General features: G+C 44.9%; 1 pseudogene; it reads right to left on the bottom strand.

Moving 5' to 3' along the window:
* Positions 1–4,417: 4,417 nt before the first annotated feature.
* On the bottom strand, positions 4,418–4,540 carry LOC136658264 (5S ribosomal RNA; annotated as a pseudogene).
* Between the last annotated feature and the right edge of the window lie 2,048 nt (positions 4,541–6,588).

Genomic DNA, 6,588 nt, shown 5'->3' with positions numbered 1-6,588 from the left:
AATACAGTAAGTGGGTGGGGGTGGAAGGAGGAGGGGAGCAGAGGGCAAAATTGATTTGCACAGGAAAAGGGAGGAATGGATTTTGAAAAGGCATCAAGCAACCTGCGACACAAATCTCAAACATTTTCTGTCTCTGCTTCATTTTAACATTTCTATTTCAGGTATCTCAGCATTGGTATATCACTCATTCAGCCACTAGAGGTGCTGAATGAACTGCAGTGTAATGGAATAATTTCTTTCCCTTACTTTGCATTACATTCAGTGCCTCTAGTGGCTGAATGCGGTATATATCCAGAAGTGGGTCTTTTGAGTTAGTTTTAGCCTGGGGAGGGGGGGATGTGGTTTGGAGACCCCTGGCTAAAAGGATGGGGATGGAAGACGAAAAGAAGCAAGGTCCAGTACCAACGCTTTCAAGTTACAGAACTGAGCAGGTAGAATGGCCACTGAGAAGAAAGTTCTAGGAGTGGAGGAGCCAAATGGCTAATGTTCTCACCTGAGCCAATGCAACTGTTTTACGGCTACACCTCTCCCTCTGCTGCCATTTGGTGGACTGGCTGCTAGCCATTTTATCTTCTTAAATCATAGAGTTTTTATATGGTGGATCATGCTGCACCCCCCATTAAACGTCCCCAATATCTCAATACACGCCCCAAATTACATTTCAGTTCACCTGTTATTGGCCTTTATCCTACAGCTTTCAGTCTACATATTCTTGAAATGAGGCTGAAGATAGTCCTGTGTCAGGATATAGTCTTCATGTGTTTATGTGTGTGTGTGTGTGTGGGGGGGGGGGGGGGAGAGAGAGAGAGAGAGAGAGAGAGAGAGAGAGAGAGAGGAGAGCTGCTCTTCACTTATATCTCTTACAAAACAACACTAACAGCCCTATCCTACCTAAGCATCCCCATGCTGATGTAGTGGTGCTGGAAAAGGCTATGCTGAATCCTACAGTGGGGTTGAGCAGGTGGAGAGTCTCCTAGGGGTAAGGGGACATTTGTCCCAGGATAAACTCCAGCCTGTGCAATGGATCAACTTGGACCTGCGCCAGTGAAATCACTGGTGCAAGTCCTCACTTATCTGTGTTGCTGGATCAGCCTCTGGAAGGGGGATAGGATAGAGCACACACCAGCGTCACCAATCCTGCCTCCTTCTGTACCTGATCTGTTCACTCCATCCCTGAGGCTACCCTCCCCCTGCCCTGTTATACCCCCTCCCTGCCCTTCCTCACATTTCCCCTGCCCCTGTGCTGCACATCATGCACTTTACCTGCTCCGGTGGGCTCCTTCCACTGGTGTTGGTGGGAAGGGTCTCACCTTCCCGCCCGTACCGCAGAGTGCTTTATGGCACTTTTGCACTGGCTAGCACCAGCAAAGACCACACACCACCAGTACTAACACAGCATAGGATTGTGCCATGGGTTTACTTCCAAGGAACAGCAGCAAGGGAGGAGGCTTTTCCGGTTGAAACACAGCATGATGGGAAACCTGACCACAGTATTTTACTACAAAGTTCAAGATGTGCTTGGGTAGGAAAAGAGCAGCCTTTGAAAAAGCAATTGCCCCCCTAGGAAATTTTGACATGCCTCTAAAATATGTTATGTCTACTTGATGGAGACAATTGGCACAGTTAATATGAGCCGCCCAAGAGTCATAAATTGGTAATGACCAGAGCAAGTACTGACTAGGCAGAATTTTCACTAGTGATCGGAAAGTGAGGCTCTTTGTCTTGCTACCATTCTCTGAGCGATTCATTTTCTTATTAGAATTATTGAATTGCTGTCCTCATTTGTAGCTGTGATCTTCTATATGCTGAATGTACCGTACTGCTATCCAGAAAAGTGCTGATTTTGCTGAATTTGAGAGATTGTTATTATTTTTACTTGTTAAAGTGGATTCCTAGTGAAAAATGGAGGCAATACTGTAACTTGTTGAGAATACTCAAGTGTTTTAGCTGGGAAATCTAGTTTGGACCAAGACACTGAACCTCTACCTCCCTCCCCCCCACCCTCTTTCTGTGTCTACCAGGACTACTTTACATCTCTATCAACACTCAGGTTATCCTCTTGACTTTTCCATCGGTACACAAAATCCAGGAAAGAGAAACAGCTAGAAAGTGACTCAATCAAAGTGTCCAACTCTTGAGTAGCTTTGACAATGCTTTACGACGCTCCTGGGCCAGCACAGAGGGCCTCTGCCAGCTTATCCCAAACTCTGGATTGTGCTCTCAATCAAAAAAACTTAAACTTGGAAGATAAAGAAAAAGAGAACTAAGAGTATACAGGTGGAACCTTGGTATCCACTGATTTGACTCGCCACTGATCCTGGGATCCACCTTTAAATGTTGTGTGACAAGGAAAAAAAATACCAAAATCCAATTTCCTACCTTCACACTGTTAAATAATTATAATTTCTTTCCATTAGATTCCATTACTCTCCCCCATCTAGTGGCTGGATGCGGTATAGTGTCTATGCCAATGCATTCTGGGGCAAGAATAGAGGAGCAAGAAACCTGGAAGTGGGTCTTTCAAGCTATTTTTCCACTGATTTGGTATCCACTATTTTTTTAATCCATTGGGGTTTCCGGAATGGATAATGAGGCCTGACCTGTAATGGCTCAATCCTATCAGGGCCTTATGCTGATGGCTCTCATGATCTGTCACTTTGAGGTTAGGTTCACCATTGCCCAAGCTGTTCCAGCAGTGTGTGGCTCATTAGAGGTAGCACGGGGGTTAGGAAACACCACACTAGCAATGGTGAGCTGCTGAACCTCACCTGGAGCAGGGAGGTCAGCAAGAGTTTTGGGGTAGGATCAGGGAAGAAATCAGCTGGGCCAGGGGCAGGCTGGGGGTAGATCTTAGAAGTAGGGCCCACGAGATCCCTTGGAGCTCCTACATGTCCCTTGGACCTATCAGATTTATGCTAGCAAAATAGCTAGCGTGGATCTGAGTAAGCCCATTGGGGCCGATGGAGCAGTTGAGTATGTAAATAAAAAAATACTTTACTTTCATCCCTAAAACTGCCTGGACTCTAACCATCCCGTGGGATGGAGCTGAGGCTGTTTTGGTACCAATGCATCATGCAGGGTGGCCTTGGATAGAATTGGGTCATAAAAGTGCTAGTAGATATTTTACCTTCTTATTGCATGAAAAAATAATGAAAGATGTCTCTAGAGATGTTTACATTCCAGGCCAGTAAGATATTTGTTATAGTTATCTTTTTAAATCAACCTTTTCTATACAGATATGAAATAAATATGGGCTTGGGGTAGGCTCATGAAATATACATGTTTTTTATGGACCTCCCCCCACCCCCACTTTTCCTCAGTGATTGCATGTGTGATAATTTCACCTTGACTTGCAACAAAAAAAAAATGCCAATATTTCAAGAGATATAGCGATCAGGCCTAAATAGTGGCCTTAATAGAAGCACGGCAGTAAAGTAAATATTGCGTAGCTTAAATGATCTCGCCTAGTCTCTGATGCTCAATGCAGAGGGAGAGAGAATAATTGCACGTGTCCTGCTCTATCACAAAGGAACTGCTTCTGGGAGGAGAGAGACGAAAGAATGTGTCTGAAGTGGCTAAAGGTCATCAGAGCAAGACATGTTGTTGTGATCGCAGGAGAGAGGACATCGGGGAAAGCAGTTACAAAAGAAAAGTTTGATCCTAGTGCAAAGGCAACAATGTAAGTAATGAGGACTACGTGGTGTGCCTTTGGCCTAATGATTTGTCTTAAGAATATAGTTATCGAGGGTTCGAAGAATATAGCTATGGCTGTTTGAATCACATAGGAGATATCACAGTTTTATTGGACTGTTCCACTTCCCAAACACCAAAGTGGAGAGAAAATTGTATCTTTAATTTAAAAAATGAAAAAAAAAATGAAAAAAAAGCTTGTCGGTTAGTCTAACAATAATTCTTTTGAAATTAGTTATGACCACTATTACTTAATTACTAGTTAGATTATTAATGTCCCGTAACTCCCCAAAAGCTGGTAATGAATGGTTTCATGATAACCGTAGCTTAATGACTACCTATCCCTAGGTAGTTTGTGTAGGCAACCATTTTACTGTCTATTTCAAGACACTAAAAGTCAATTATTGAGAATATTTAGAATCCTTCAAGTGAGATAAAATAGATATTAATTTTCTGATGGCACATTGTTTGTTCTTTGGCGAGAGGGCCATTACTTAGAGCACAGCTCAACAAGCAAATATATCTTTAAAAAATGCTAAAGAGGCTGAGACTGATGGGCAGAGAATGGACGTTCTGTGAGACATCTTAGGTCATCTCCCTGGTTGGTTGGCAACCTTCAGTCTCGAAAGACTATGGTATAAGCCTACAGCACCCGGTATTCCCAGGCGGTCTCCCATCCAAGTACTAACCAGGCCTGACCCTGCTTAGCTTCCGAGATCATGGTATAAGCCTACAGCACCCGGTATTCCCAGGCGGTCTCCCATCCAAGTACTGACCAGGCCTGACCCTGCTTAGCTTCCGAGATCAGACGAGATCGAGAGATAGCGTTCAGTATAGGGAGATGGTTGACAACCTTCAGTCTTGAAAGACTATGGTATAAGCCTACAGCACCCGGTATTCCCAGGCGGTCTCCCATCTAAGTACTGACCAGGCCTGACCCTGCTTAGCTTCCGAGATCAGACAAGATCGAGAGATAGCGTTCAGTATAGGGAGATGGTTGGCAACCTTCAGTCTCGAAAGACTATGGTATAAGCCTACAGCACCTGGTATTCCCAGGCGGTCTCCCATCCAAGTACTAACCAGGCCTGACCCTGCTTAGCTTCCGAGATCAGACAAGATCAGGCATGTATAATGGGAGCAATCCTAACTTGCGCTGGCAGCAGGCAGGCAGGCCACAAATGTTGCCCCTTACCCCGTGTCGTGCTGCAGAGGGCCCAGTGGGTCTATTCGGATCTGCGAGGTGGCACAGTTCCAAGCAGCCTTGGAGCTGCACCGTGCTGCCCAGGAACGGAGTCAGAATCTGGCATAACTGCTGGGGCTCGCATAGGCCAAAGTGCGAGTCTGGATTTCACCCTATATTTTTCCAAAGTTATCCATATCAGTGATAGAGAGATTTCTGGGACTTGGTCTCTGGGTCAAATTGCTAAGCAGACATAGACTTCTTTATAAGCATATAGAAAAATTTATTTACATGCTATTTACAGATTAAGAATAGATTAGGATGGATACAGGTTCTAAGTTACCCCATGGTGGATCTTTGATTTCTTCCCTGAACCACACCCAAAACTCCTGTACTTGTACTCTATGAAAAACAAGTGACCCATGTGATATTCATGTCACTTCCCTCTCCTTATTTGGCATACTGGTGCATGGTTCTAGCCCTCACTGGGAAATCCGTTATCCATGTATGGAGAAGTTCTGGCTTGCACTTTGATTTCACAAGACCCTGGAATGTTCCTTTTGGGAATGCTATGACACACATGTTTTTCTCTGCAGGTCATCTTGACATTTTCTACCTTGTTTTTAACAGAAAAACACTAGTCATGTTTTCCTAATGTTCCTTTTCTGAGAGAAGTTAGGTTAACCCCTAAAATCTCTATCATCAGACATCAGTTGGAGACAATATACTCTATGCTGTGTGGGGTGCTGGCCTGACCTGGTGATGGAGTCTTCTATTATGAAAACCCTAAATAGCCCTCATGTACTAACTGATCACAATGTGCATTCACTTCCTCGTTTTCCTGGCAGTGCTTCCTGTAGCATGTGACAAGTGTGAAGGAAATCAGATCTCACCCCTTTATGGCCGGGTAATCTTTTTATTACCCTCAGGGTGATCAAGTGGCCATAAACCCTTATGGTCACTGAGCACCCGCAGATCTCTCCAAGACCGATTGCCAAATAGCTCCTAAACCGCAGAGCTTCCACTCCTGATTAGCCAGGATAAATTTGGGGAACCCTCCCCTTGAGTCGTACTCCAGCTGACACCCTCTTGGACTCAGTTTAATAAAAAGGAGTAGGCTCCCATACAGGGTCTCCAGGGTCCACCCCGGCCACACTGGATTGCCTCCCACAACCAGTCCCTGTGCTCCCTTCCAATCCCAATTATCCAGTCAGTTGTAATAAGTAGGATTTATTGCATAAAGGCTTAAAGCAGGGTTATACAGACAGCACTGCATAGTCTAAAATTTAGGAATTTAGGCAAAGAGCATAGCATTACAATACAACACTCAGTCTAATAAAACAATAACAACTACCTCCTAACTCTAACTATCACTCACCAAAGTCTTTCCAAAGCATTCCAAAATCTGATCTAGCCCATCTTGCTGCAGTCAAGTTGGGTTCACTCCTGCCAGAGCGGTCCAGGATCTCAGGCCCCCTCAGCCATAGACAAAGTCAGCCCAGCATAAGCGTCCCTTCCCTCACCTTTATAGGTCTCCTGACCCATCCACCAATCAGAACTCTGTGCCAGCCGAACATTCTAAGGGTGAACGTGCCACAAGCCTCCTTACTCATGGTGGAATCCTCCCTCCCATCCTGAGACACTCACAGCTGAACCCTGTTGTAAATCAAGCTAGCCTTGGAGCCCACTTGGTAGCTTGGTACGATATCAGAGGCCCT

Source organism: Tiliqua scincoides, chromosome 7, assembly GCF_035046505.1.
Source record: "Tiliqua scincoides isolate rTilSci1 chromosome 7, rTilSci1.hap2, whole genome shotgun sequence".
Classification (NCBI taxonomy): domain Eukaryota; kingdom Metazoa; phylum Chordata; class Lepidosauria; order Squamata; family Scincidae; genus Tiliqua; species Tiliqua scincoides.
Note: the sequence above shows the minus strand (reverse complement) of the source record. Positions and strands in the feature narration are given on the sequence as shown.